The following is a 14,561-nucleotide window of genomic DNA, read 5'->3' on the forward strand; positions in this document are numbered from 1 at the left end:
CACTGACAATGGCACAAACTTTGCTCAAGGTGAGTTCAAAAGATTTTGTGAGGATAACAATATCCGGTTGGATTTGTGCTCAGTCGCGCACCCGCAAGGCAATGGCCAAGTGGAAAGAACAAACGCTTTGGTACTTTCCGGTATCAAGCCCAGGCTCATTGAACCCCTTGAAAAGACACCGGGGTGTTGGCTCGATGAGCTACCATCAGTACTATGGAGCATAAGAACGACTCCAAACTGGTCTACCGGATACACTCCATTCTTCATGGTTTATGGGGCTGAAGCCGTGATTCCAACCGATATCATACATGACTCACCAAGAGTTCAGCAATATACCGAAGAAGAGGTAAAAGAGGCAAGAGAAAATGATGTGGACTTGCTAGAAGAAGCAAGAGAGCTAGCCTTGGCAAGAACAGCCATTTATCAGCAAAACATGAGACGCTATCATAACCGAAAGGTTAACCCGAGGGTATTCCGGGAAGGAGATCTGGTGTTGCGCCTAGTGCAGCGCACTGAAGGCCGGCATAAGCTATCACCCCCATGGGAGGGACCTTTCATTGTGAGCAAGGCTCTACACAATGACGCCTATTACTTGGTTGATGCACAGGAAGCAAAGAAAGGAAAGACGGACAGGTCAGGAGAGGAAACCAAGCGCCGATGGAACATAGCTCTTTTGCGTCCCTTTTATGCATGAAGTTGTACTGTAAGGAGTTCTTTTTTGTACCTTATATGCTATGAATAAAAGATGCCGGCACCTCGAATGAATCTCGGGGACTGCCTCTACCGAAATTGCATGTAATATGTTTAGTTTTTCAGTTTACCGGTTGGTTTCAGAACATATTTTCTTTCCGGTTTAGTAACGTGCTAAACCTACCGGAGTCTTCGACTCTGCTGCTGTCCGAAACCCGGCTTCATGGCAAGCAAGATAAACCGGTAGGAACTAAGCACGCGAACCACGAAAAGAGGAGATGGGAACAAACAATCCGGAAAATTTAACTAACCCCGGTTATACCGGTTTTTTGTGAAAAATTTCGAGTTATTTCTAAGTTCAAGAAAGTGCTTGCTTGGCAAAAGAACTTTGTGACTCATACGCCAAAAAACCCAGAGGGTAGGCAGAGCCAAAGCAAAAGAACCAAGTGTGCATCGGATTGAATGCCGAAACAATTTCGGAATCTTCACAGTGCAAGATAAAAAAGGCAAACCATGAGCAAAGTGCTAAGTTAGTAAGACAAACATAACTTAATAACATACCGGTATAACATACCGGCATAAATTGTTGTACCACATCCAAAAGCAAGGATAAGTTTTATGTTACATCATAAGACCTCGGCATACCGGGGTAGAATTTGATGAGCATTGTTTTGAGTGAAGCATGATAGGCAAACATATGATAGCAAGCACTTAGGCAGAAGGAGCCTTGGGAGGAACGGCGCCGGCTTCTGGAGTTTCCGGAGGCGCGTCGCCGGCTTCAGCGTCTTCAACTTCCTCGTCCTCTTCTTCATCGTCGCTGAGATAATCTTTGACGCTTGGAGTTGGGGGGATGAAGGTGCGGACGGAGGCGTACTCCGCAATCCGGTAGGCCCGATCCTGCCGCTTCGCGGTGAGGACCGGATCCGTATTGGTGGGAGCGTTTTCACGCACGCCAATGAGGGCATCCAAGTCCAAGTCCGGGTACCAGGAGCAGGCCACGCGCAGCGCTGAGTCCGCTCCGGCACGAGCAGCGGAGCACTGCCACTCCCGGATCCTCCGACTGGCACCTTTCAGGCGGTCGTTGGTGAGCGACAAGTTGTCGGGCACCACCTCCTCGGGCCACAGCACTTTGAAGAGCTGGATTGCCACCTCAGGGATATCGGCGAGGTTCCGGTCCACCGCACGCATGTGGGACGCGGGAAGACAACGCAACCAGATGATCATAGGGGTCCCAGGGCGCGTCCAGGTTCTTGTATGCTTGCGCGACCCGGCGCTCTGCTACCTTCTTCTGCGCGTATGCCTGAGAGTCCGGGAAGAGCCCTACAAGACAAAAGAAAAAGATAAGTACATGCTACCGGAAGAGATAAGCTTATAAGCAAAACCGGAAAAGAAAAAGAGAAACTTATTGAGGGTAAGCGTGTCGGTTTGCATGACCAAAAGGTCATACTCCTGCTGCTCCGCCTTCAAGCACGCGGTCTCATCCTCGGCTGCTTGCCGCGCCTTGGATCCCTCCTCCAGCTCGGCCTGCAGCACCACGGTGGAGTTGCTGGCATCCTCTAGTGCCTCGTTTAGCCTAGCTTCAGCGGCGGTTTGGGCGGCCTTCATCGCCTCGCTGTGCTTTAGCCCGAGCTGGATCAGCTGCTCCTTTAGCCCACTGGAGTAAGTCTTCTGGGCGTCCAGTGCCTCGCGGTGCTGCCGGATGAGCTGCTCTTTTTCACCTAGAGCCCGGAAAGAAAGTGTTAACAAAGTTGCAGTTGCTAAAATGAAGAAGAAGCAAGTTAACCGGAAAAGAAGTAGCGGTACCTTGGAGCGTGGCGAGCTGAGTTTTGAGGACTTCGATGGAAGCTTTCGGGATGGCTGTTGAGAAAAAAGTTGTGAGTACTAAGAAGGAAAACCTTCCGGTAAAAAGATGCCGGAGGCACAGAAGTTCACCTTGGCACTTTCTATGCGCTTCAGCAAGGTCCCGGTGCTCCCAAAGAAGCTCCTCAAAGAGGTGCTTCCGAGCGTCGGCAGTGCTCTGTTCAAGAAAAGATGTTAGAAAAAAGAAGCCGGTTTTTTGAGTTTCTACCTAAGTTTAGCGCTAAGAGCTGCGTTCTCAACCCGAAACTCGGGGACTGGGTATGCCGGTTTTTTGAGTTTCTACCTAAGTTTCGCGCTAAGAGCTGCGTTTTCAACCCGAAACTCGGGGACTGGGTATGCCGGTTTTTTGAGTTTCTACCTAAGTTTCGCGCTAAGAGCTACGTTCTCAACCCGAAACTCGGGGACTGGGTATGCCGGTTTTTTGAGTTTCTACCTAAGTTTCGCGCTAAGAGCTACGTTCTCAACCCGAAACTCGGGGACTGGGCATGCCGGTTTTTCGAGTTACTTAAGTTTTGCGCTAAGAGCTGCGCTCTCAACACAAAACTCGGGGACTGGGAAGATAGACAAGATCCGGAAAGAAAGAAACTGGCATGAATTGGAAAATTGTAAAATTGAAAAGAGTTTGGTAAAACTTACCACCATGTTGTTGGTGGCATCGTACCACGCGCTATCCAGCTCCTTCACCGCGCGCCGCAGCCGCGTGAAGTGCTCCTCCGTGCAGCGAGGGCCAGCGGGGTCCAGCGCCGGAAGCAGATCCTTCCCTAGGCCGCGGGTAGCTACGGACTCATCCGCAGCGTTCCACCTCTCAGCGTAGGGGAGCAAGTGCCCCAGGTCGCGGCCGTCGCGCTTCAGCTCAGTGATCCGGCCCAGGACGCCGGAAGGCTTTCCTCCGGCTGCGACAGCGGCGCGGCCGGCGTGCAGCGTCAGTTGCTGCGGATCGGCGGAGGAGGTACCGGAAGCTGTGGCCTGCTCCTTGGCGGTTTTGAGAGTTTCTGGCGGCGGCGTTGGCGTGGCCCCGGTTGGCTTGACGCTGGGGGCTTCCGGCGGTGGCATTGGCTTGGAGGGGGAAGACTCCGTTGTCTTCTTCTTCTTCTTCTTGGGGGCCGGAGGAACCAGAGGTTCCGCCCTCCCGCCAGCTTCTGAATCGGCGCCGGTGTGGCTGGCGCCGGTATCTTGTTTCTTAGGAGGGGAGGCGTGCTCCTCCTTCGCGCGGTGATCTGGAGGTGTAGGGGCCACGCGCCCCGAACTTGAGGTGCCTCCCAGAGGGGAGGCAGAAGCGTTGCCGGCACCAGACGGTGCCGGGCTTGGGTGAGAAGGAGATGAGGTCCTTACGGTTCCCTCAGAGCTCTCAGGCCTTGGGCCAAGCTTGAGCGCAGGGCTGAACAAGAAAAAGAGAAAGGTTGGAAAAGGCAACCGGAAGAGAAAGTTTGTAAAACAGAAAAACGAAGAGAAATGAAGGCTTACCCGGAAGCGACCGGCATCTGCTTGCCCTTGTAGCGCCTCTTGCCGGCTTCTTTCCCCGCAAGGACTTCTGTCCGGAAGCGTTTGGTGGGAGGGTTGTCGCTTGAGCCGGCGTCGGGTGCTGGGGCCTTGTTCTTCTTGAGCTGGGGAGCGAGCTTCTCCACGAACTCGTCGCCGGCCTCGGCCCGCAGGGGAGCAACGTGCTCGTGGACCTACGGTTGGGTGCTGGCTGAGGGGGCATCTACAGAGGAGGAATAACAATAAAGTATGAGAGACACGAAAAGAAAGCTACCTCAAGCACAGGGAGGTCGTCGGTGGAGCCGGGAGCCTCAGTCGAGGGGTTACCGGGGCGCGAGGTATGGGTCCTGCCCATCTTCAGATCGTTCCAATGAATGTAGGGATCTGGGTCCACCCGGTCCAGAGGGCGCTTCCAGCAAGGGCCTCGCCGATCCGCTTCGATGCGGGGGAAGCGGTCCTTGGCCTGAAAACGAATGAAAAACAAGTTAGTCACAACATTAAAGTTACCGGTACAAGAACCCGGGTTGCACAATCTCTTACTTCCTTAGTTGGAGGGTTGGTGGAGCTAAGAGGCAGGAAACCCCACTCCCAATCAAACGGCATGGCAGTCTGGCAGATCTGCCTAGCCTTGAGGACTACGTCCTTCTTGCTAAGAGGGAGGCCGGTGATCTTCGTAGGATCGCCAGGACCGTACATCTCGCTCATCTTGTGAGCCTGGCGCTTAAGAGGAAGCACCCGGCGTGAAATGAATGCGCGGATGATATCGTCAGAGCAGATGTTGGTCTCCTTCATCAGCTTCTCCATGAAGCGTACTACACGGTTCGTTTCAGTCAGATTCGTCCCGGGAGAGTAGCTCCAGTTGATCTTTTTGGGCGGCTCCGGATTGAAAGCCGGTAGATTGATAAGATCAGCGTCGCCGTCGTTCTTCACGTAGAAGAAGGTCTCTTGCCATAACCGGCATGACTCGAGACCAGCAAATTTAAAGAAAGGGCTCCCTTGGCGGGAGCCGATGATACAAGACCCGCATTGTACGGTGGGTTTGGGCTTGGGAATGTCCTTTCCCTGAACGGAATTAATCCGAAGAGAAAAGAAGCGAGCGAAAGTCTCGCGAGTGGGGCGGATGCCGATGTAAGCCTCCATGAAGGTGGCATAGCAAGAAAGATAGAAAACGGCGTTGCTGGGAAGGTGGTGAGGCTGAAGTCGGTAAAAATCCAGAAATTGGCGGAAGAAATCGGAGGCAGGAATGCCAAAGCCACGCTCAAAGTGAGCAAGGAACACGACGTACTCACCAGGTCTAAGTACCGGCTCGATCTCGTTGCTAGGAAGCCGGCAGGATACTCCTTCCGGTATCCTTCTCGACCGGTAGAGCCAGTCGATTTCGTGCTGCGTGACGTCGGAGCCTCTCTAGGCTCCGCGTGTGATACCGAAAAGATCTATTCCGGGGGCTTGGCTAGAGCTGCCGGCCTCTTGGTCTTTGCCGGTATCTGTCTCCATCTGGGCGAGCTCAGTGGTTAGCCCGTCGGAAGATTCGGTCTGTTCGCTACTGGAGGAGGACTCGGAAAGGTACTGTTCACTAGACATGCGAATCTAACCGGAAAACAGTTTTCCCCAGATCTACCCTTGCGCGAAGATCTACGAGTAAGAGAAAAAGAAAAAGAAAAGGGGAAGTAAATATCCTACCGGCCCAAGATCTGTAAAGCACATAAGAGAGGGGCAAACGCGAATCGGGCCTAACCTGAGGCAGCGGAGACGCTGACGGAGAAGGTCGCCGGCGAAGCGGTGAACTCGTGGTTGCTGGGGAAGCCTGGCGACGAAGGGGCGGAGAAGAGTTCGTCGGAACGCAAACGCGGCGGCCGCAACAGATGCGCTGCAGAGATTCTCCGCGCACCGAAGCTTGACGAGGTTCGGCGGAGCAGCGGTGCAAGTTCGCCGGACAGCGGAGCTCAGGCAATGGGCGGAAACGGCGAAGGGCGCAAGAGGGCTAGAGCTCTGTGTGCGCGAAGAACTTGAGAGTGCGGAGAAAAGAGGAAGAAGGAGCGACTCCCCCATTTATAGGAGGAAGAGTTAGTGGGCTGGAAATCGCTGGGCCGCGGCGGTTCGCTTCGTGGGCCGCACGTGGCGCAAGGATACACTCGCGAAAAATGAGAAGCCACAGGGTCGCCACACGGATCCGGAACGGCAGTCCGGATCCGGTGTGCCGCAGTTAATGCAGGCGCAGAAGCCGAAGGGAAGTGACCCCTGACACTGGCGCGTCAGGTACAGTGCGCATGTCTCTGACAGGCACTGTACCCGAGAAATTCTCGACTTCGCCGAGGAGAGATTTAATGTCTAAGATACCGGAGAATGAGATACTGGAGAATACCTTGCGAAGAAAGGAAGACGTGAGTCCGGCAAAGATGCCGGGATCTAAAGTGTCCACCGGAAAGATTAAACCGGTACCTTGAGAAATGGGAAACTGGCACGGTCTGTTGGATAGGATCCACCAGACTATACCAGCTTCGGGGACTAATGTTGGGGGGATGACCCCCGGTATGCCAAAGGCATGCCAAACCGGATGGTTTGGGCCATCAAGATACCGGTTTAATGTTTATGCCGGAGGACAAAGTTAAGTGTTTGGCTAAGTAGAGCTAAGCCGGTATCCCCAAGAGGGGTATGCCGAAACCGGATAAAGAAGACACCGGGCCACCGGTAAGAAGAGCTTGTCGGCAAGGCTGGTCAAAGATTCTCTCCAGAGCTAGAAGACAAGGATGAGCTAAGCAAAGTAGCTTTAAACGAAGCCCTGACGCCAAAAGTGGAGGATGACGCCAAAAACAGCCGGAGGACGTCAGCCTCCCTGATTAAAGATACCGGCGCCGCCGTTTATGATTAAAGTAGCTTTGTAAAAGTAGTTTGTCTAGTCAAAGATGCCATTAGGGTTCCTTGCTCTGTAAGCCACCTCTCCCCTATATAAGGAGAGGGGGTAGCCCATTACACGGGCATGTTATGTTACGCTTGATGTGATGTTTGATACGTCTCAAACGTATCTATAATTTCTTATGTTCCATGCTACTTTTATGATGATACTCACATGTTTTATACACATTATATGTCATTATTATGCATTTTCCGGCACTAACCTATTAACGAGATGCCGAAGAGCCAGTTGCTGTTTTCTGCTGTTTTTGGTTTCAGAAATCCTAGTAAGGAAATATTCTCGGAATTGGACGAAATCAAAGCCCAGGGTCCTATTTTTGCACGAAGCTTCCAGAAGACCGAGGGGGAAAGGAAGTGGGGCCACGAGGCGCCGCCACAACAGGGCGGCGCGGCCCAGGTCTTGGCCGCGCCGACCTGGCGTGTGGGGCCCTCGTGTGGCCCCCCGCGTTGCCCTTCCGCCTACTTAAAGCCTCCGTCGCGAAACCCCCAGTACCGAGAGCCACGATACGGAAAACTCCATCGAGACGCCGCCGCCGCCAATCCCATCTCGGGGGATTAAGGAGATCGCCTCCGGCACCCTGCCGGAGAGGGGATTCATCTCCCGGAGGACTCTACACCGCCATGGTCGCCTCCGGATTGATGAGTGAGTAGTTCACCCCTGGACTATGGGTCCATAGCAGTAGCTAGATGGTTGTCTTCTCCTCATGTGCTTCATTGTCGGATCTTGTGAGCTGCCTATCATGATCAAGATCATCTATCTGTAATGATATATGTTGTGTTTGTTGGGATCCGATGGATAGAGAATACTATGTTATGTTGATTATCAATCTATTACCTACGTGTTGTTTATGATCTTGCATGCTCTCCGTTGTTAGTAGAGGCTCTGGCCAAGTTTTTGCTAGTAACTCCAAGAGGGAGTATTTATGCTCGATAGTGGGTTCATGCCTCCATTAAATGCAGGACGGTGACAGAAAGTTCTAAGGTTGTGGATGTGCTGTTGCCACTAGGGATAAAACATTGATGCTATGTTCGAGGATATAGTTATTGATTACATTACGCACCATACTTAATGCAATTGTCTGTTGCTTGCAACTTAATACCGGAAGGGGTTCGGATGATAACCTGAAAGTGGACTTTTTAGGCATAGATGCATGCTGGATAGCGGTCTATGTACTTTGTCGTAATGCCCAATTGAATCTCACAATATTCATCATATCATGTATGTGCATTGTCATGCCCTCTCTATTTGTCAATTGCCCAACTGTAATTTGTTCACCCAACATGCTATTTATCTTATGGGAGAGACACCTCTAGTGAACTGTGGACCACGGTCCATTCTTTTACATCGAATACAATCTACTGCAATACTTGTTTTACTGTTCTCTGCAAACAATCATCATCCACACTATACATCTAATCCTTTGTTACAGCAAGCCGGTGAGATTGACAACCTCACTGTTTCGTTGGGACGAAGTACTTTGGTTGTGTTGTGCAGGTTCCACGTTGGCGCCGGAATCCCTGGTGTTGCGCCGCACTACACTCCGTCACCAACAACCTTCAACGTGCTTCTTGACTTGTAACATCCCAAAAAAAAATTCAAATTTTGGAATGTAAAAATAAATAAATTCAGTTGATTGAATTGTTTGTCTTTGTTGAAATTTCACAAGGAATTAAAATTTTGAGTTTTATTTAAAAGCTCTTTCCAAAAATAAGTTTTCACAAAGATTTATTTTCAAAGTATTTCTAAACCAAACCGATGTATATTTTATGGTTTTGAAATCATATAAGATTTTATTGTGAGACAAAAGGCCCAAACCTTATTTTGAAATATCAATACTCAAGTAGCCATATAAAATGTTATATGCATAATAGCATTTTTTGTAATTTAGTTTTTACCAAAATAAGTTCTATAAAAACATTTGAGTTATTGCGACTTCAATATCAAAATATATGTTTGAATTAAAACATGCGAAAGGTTCCAGGTTCAAAAAAAAAATATTTTAACGGTTTGATTTCATAAAATTTAAATTATGTTTCTAGTTTTACAAATAGACTTGTAGGACAAGGTATGCAAAGGGTCCAGTTTTAAAATGTTTCAAAAGCTTTTGTTCATAAACACTTGAATCCGATTTCAAATGCACAAAATCTATTCTTGTATTTTTGTTTGAGTAGCAAAATAGTCAGACAATGTCCTAAAACAGTATTTATGAACTTACAAATTTATTTATAATAATTTGGAGCCTAAATCAGAATCTAGATTTTAGAATAGAAAAAAAAAAAAGAATAGTGAAGCACCTTCGCGTGAAGCAACCAGGGAGCCAGCCCGCCAACCACCGCGCGCGACGCGCGCGTACGGCCGAGCTGTCCCAGTGCGTCCACGCGCATACCGAGCAAGCAACGCAGCAGCCCTGCAGATCTTCTTTTTTTCTCTACTGACACGCGGGGCCCGCCGTATCATCCCTAACCTCCAGCCTGAAGTCCACGCGCGACACGGAAACGACTTGGAAACAAGTTCCACAAAAATCTCACCAAAACCGTCAAAAATTCCCACGGATTTCTGCGCCTCTATATAGGCCAATATCTCCTCTGTTTTTGCCCCCTAAAAGCCCTAGATTTAGCGCCGCCAGGATGCTGATACTGCTCGCCGGAGTAGCTCGCCGTCGCCGTCGCCGCCGTCATTCGCCAATTCCAGCACATATCCGAGGCTAAAGACTCCGCTTCTATCTCCTACTTTTCTAATTATTTCGTCTGCTTCTTTTGACACTGTTTGGCCATCCTAAAACGCAGCGTAGTCGCCGCCATCAACGAACACCGAAGTTCACCGCCGGTCAACGCTTCCGTTCGTCCACAGCTACTACACGAGGAAGATGAAGACAGCACCAAGTATGTCACCGTGATCTCTGTGCCGCGATGCTTCTCGTCGTGCACCTCTCCTCTCCGAACACCGGCCCTTTCTCCGAACACCGGCAACCCGTCGCGCAAGTCGACCACCGAATCATCGTCACCAGCAACACACGATGAGCATTGGTAAATCCTTTCCCCAGCACCTAGGTAGGATGTAGCATGTGCGGTATCCCTGGACCAGCCTATGATTTTTAGACACGTATTTTCTTTTGTCACGCATGGACATAGATTGTTGTAGCTTTTTACTAGTTCACGCGCACGATCGATCTGTTCGTGTTATCGTGTATGTACTAGCTCACCTCTAACTCTAAAATTCTATATCAAATCATTCATAACTCGGTTTTAGATGATTTTTCTTGCATTGAGTTTATAACTAAATTCTCTACGAATTTCATGTAGAGAGTTTTTCCATCCGATAAACTTTTTCGGACAACTTTTCGTACAACATCAAAATTTAACCGCGACATGTTTAATCCTGTAATATTCATAACTAATGTTTGGAAACTCGGATTCTAACAAATAATATGTCGTTGAACTCACAAAAATGAGGAGAACACAGTGGTGCAATAAAATTTTACTTTTGAATTGTTTTTCGAATATTCAAATTTAAATATGTAATTTTGAGTATTTTCTGCATGGTTTAAATTCTACAAATTTAAATCAAATGATTCCTCTTGCAAATGGAACTTATTGATCTCCCCTGTCCATTAACATCAGTGCCTAAAACTTATAGAACTATTTGCAAGTATTCAAGTCTAAATATGAGAACTTGAGTAGTTTCGACATAACTTAAATTCTATAAATTATTTTAAATTGATTCCTTTTGCAAATGAATCACATTGGAACTATCCATCCAGTAGCTCACATGTTTAGTTTAGTTGATCATATTCACTTCCTATGATTTTAGATTTGAAGTAATATCCTTCTATGTGTCATACGACACAATCCATAAACCCTACTTGATCATATCTTTCTTTTGAATATGTGTTACTCATCAATATCCATCGGAACCATTATCATAATTAACTTTTGTAAACATTGAGGTTGAATATTAAACTCATAATTCCATTTTACCAAACAGAATCATATGATCATAACCATTTACCAAAATCATATATTTTCATCATGTCCAAGATCATACCTATCCCAATTATATTGCCTAGTTCACAATATTCAAATTGCACATGAATTATTTGAGTAAATTGTGACAAATCTTATTTATAGATTTTCCCTGTGCAAATGCTATGGAGACACTCTACACATGTGTTGAAACCTTGACATCCTTTAGAATCCTTGATCCACATCTTGAATATCATTCATGTCTATCCAATCTTATGCCATTCGATCATATTTATTAAGCTTGGGATATTCAAATTACAAATGAGTCATTTGAGTAAGTAAATATACCATTAGTTCATACCCAAATCTTTGTGTGAAGTTGTGCTAACTTGATAAGTGTTTTCACACTATGTCATGTTGCATTTTGAATTGCACTTGCAATACTTGTGAGAGTTTTTATAACACCAGTATCATTATAATTATCTATCCTTGAGTAGCAAACAACCATTGACCATAGGTTCTTATCAATCATTTTTCTTCTAAGCTCTTGACTTAGACAACCACTTTCTTTCCAAGTATTTGACAATTCATTCAGTATCTCAAATTCATATCTTGCAAGCCATACCTCTGCCATACCTTCAAAATTCTGAGTTAACCAAAAATTAAATGGAAACTAAAATACAATGCATAACAACTCTTTGTTTGTCTTGCTTGCTTTTGTTGTTGTTTGAATGTGTGTTTATGTTGTGTTACTTGTATGTTATAGTTGTACGGAGAGCTACGAGTTTTGATTGAGAGAAGTGCAGAATTCTTCAATTACCAAAAAAGGCAAGTGTCACACACCGTCTTGTCCTACTATTTTTCTATGCACCTTGTAGTTATTTCAGTAGCTACTCATGTGTAGGATTGTTTTAAATATATATATTGCTATGCCAATAAATCTATCTAGGATAGCCATATGTTTCCATGACATGATTCTTGTCGCCATCGTATTGTAGAATGCTTAGCCCTGCTATTTTAGATGCGTGGATTGGGAATCATGATGTGATATGTGGTATTGTGAAAGTATGATTTTATGTAATAAAACAACCTAAGATAATGAATCATCTGGGTGGTAAGTGGTAATGCTTGGTTTATGTTGAGTGGTTACACCGGAGTCATGTCTATGGCGGTCGTGTGTATCGCACTTGTGGTTGGCCACCCAGAAACAAAGAGATTTGACAGGTTTCTATTTTAGTAGCTTCCAGTATAACCACATGCTATATTGGCTCTGGCTAGATTGAGTAGGTTGCGAGAACTCGACCCAATGTACAGAGGGTGGTAGGTGTTGGTAGGACGGAGCGCGTCCATTTTGGTTGAGGTATTGCTTCTGAAAGGTCTTGTCCTAGTCGACATCTGTCCATTTGAGCAAAATGCGCATCATGGAAGAAGAACAGACTAGGTCATGTGGGGAATGTGTACAGCCTCTCGAGAGTGTCAAACTAAGTACTTAGCCGTGTCCCCGGTTATGGACATTATGAGCAACTAGAGTCTGGAACTGTTTGGAGGATCTCATCATTCCAATTTCATAATATATAAAACTTGATGGGACAAGCAATGGGTTTAGGAGCATGCAAAGCTAGGTTGTCTTGTGTTTACATGGGCCTATGCTAGCATGTCCGTAGATGTTTAGGAGCATATGAAGCTAACCGTCTTGCGACGGCATGGGTTATGCTAATATGTTCCTAGACGATGTTTCTGAAAAGTAAAAATTGTTTATAAAAGATAGGGAAACTATTGCTTTTCGCAAAAGATGCTAAACTCCACCTGCCAAATGAGCACGTAGTTGATAGGCGCCATTTATATATCCACCAAAAGTGACATTTGCCAATACAATTCCAAATGTATTGACCCTGCGTGGCTGCAACGTTTTATGTTGCAGATATTCCGATGAACGAGTGAGGTTCGATGGTTAGGGTTACGAGTCTATACTCGACATGCTCGCCTGTGGCACATGAAGACGAAGGACTCCATGCTGTGATGTTTCGTGGTAAACTCTGATATAATGCTAGCTTCGGGCTACGCAAATTGTAATGTTTACTTTGTAATTACTGGATCATGCGATGTAATAAAGACCTTTGTTTCTTGGTATTACATCTTAAACTGTGTGTGCTAGCGATTGATCCATGGACTAGCACTATTAAGCACAGAGATTCAACCCGTACCGGGTCGGATCGCTACAGATGGTATCAGAGCATTGTGTTGACTGTAGGTTCGTGACCCTAGGTTTGGATTAGAAATAGGAAGACCTTAGGATGAAAAATCTATCTAATCCAGTTTTTATTAAAAACGTGTTGCATTTTGAAATTCTTCTATTCTCATCTACTTCACCTTCAAAAGTATTTCCTCATACCTTAGATGGCCCAACTCTTGAAATCCATCAAAGAAGGACTGATGATGACCAAGTCTCTTAAGTGTGAAGACCGATGCTTCATATGTTATTGCTCGACTCAGCTTGATGCAACTTCATGGAAGGCCAACGAAGAACTTGGAGAAGACTTCGATGCATACTTGACAACTCCACAGATATATCGTAACAGCAGAAGTTGAAGCATTGAAGGCAAAAATAGAATATACCACCACTTATTACACCAACGATATTGCAATAACGATTATGATCATACTAACTTGTGGTATGACCATACTAGAATTTGTTTGTGTTTGAACTAGTTTGCCTGATGTGAGGAATGCTTGGTAGACTTTGTTTGTAAGATGAATTGCCTTGATCTGCTATTTTGAGGGTAGGGAATCTCTTTAGATCTTTTCCATCTAGTCTCGTCTATACCCAACCCCGAAATTGAAATCTCGGCAAATCGCCATGAAGATAACATTAGTGAAACCAACCTTGATATTCCCTATCAAGATGAAGAAGCATAGAGTGTGAGATATGTAAAACCCTAGTTAAGGATCGATATAAATATTTTCAAAACAATTCACTAATGGGAATTGAAACATTGATTCAATTTTCCATTGAAATTTTGTCAAACTGGCGAGGTTGACTAAGACTTAGAATGCGAGATGAACCAAACTAAATACAAGACAATGATTGGGTGCGACATGGATTGGCCCCCATGACGACTACTCAAATTGTTCACTCTTGTTATGAGAAATGGTAAGTCTAGAGAGACATACCTACCATAGAGATGACGTTGAGCCTGAACCTTACGATGCTAGAATAATATACCCTTACAGTAGGCAAGTGTTGTCAGACGTAGGACTACGATGAGTTCGAAGAAGCAACCGCTAGATGAAGAATAGTAGAAGACCTTCGATGACACCGACAAGTAAGAAGGTGAAGGATGCCTTGAAGTACTCTAATCTTGGTTTTCCCTTGACGAATACCCCTAATTGTCAAAATTAGTTTAACAACCAACTTTTATAGGTTAGAAGCCCCGCTATGAGGAAAGACCTACTCCGTCCATTTAGGAAGAAAGTAATTACTGGATGAGACACAAACCTATTAATTGGAAATGAAGTTAGAAGCTACATATGTTATAAAATATGACCCAATGTCAAACCATAACCTGTTTGACCCAAGACCTAGAATACCCACAAAAGTTTCTTTTAAGGGTGGTAGCCACCCCAACATATCCCAAACCCATCTTTCCTTCTAGCCT

At 46.3% G+C, this 14,561-nt stretch overlaps 1 long non-coding RNA gene across 1 annotated transcript; it reads left to right on the top strand.

The window, feature by feature from the left end:
- Positions 1 to 9,396: 9,396 nt before the first annotated feature.
- On the top strand, positions 9,397 to 13,229 carry LOC139831914 (uncharacterized). Its single transcript, XR_011746310.1, has 3 exons — positions 9,397 to 9,969; positions 11,672 to 11,733; positions 12,827 to 13,229. It is a non-coding gene; the product is annotated as an uncharacterized lncRNA (long non-coding RNA).
- Positions 13,230 to 14,561: the final 1,332 nt, after the last annotated feature.

The sequence above is a fragment of the Lolium perenne genome, chromosome 6, assembly GCF_019359855.2.
Source record: "Lolium perenne isolate Kyuss_39 chromosome 6, Kyuss_2.0, whole genome shotgun sequence".
Taxonomy (NCBI): Eukaryota; Viridiplantae; Streptophyta; class Magnoliopsida; order Poales; family Poaceae; genus Lolium; species Lolium perenne.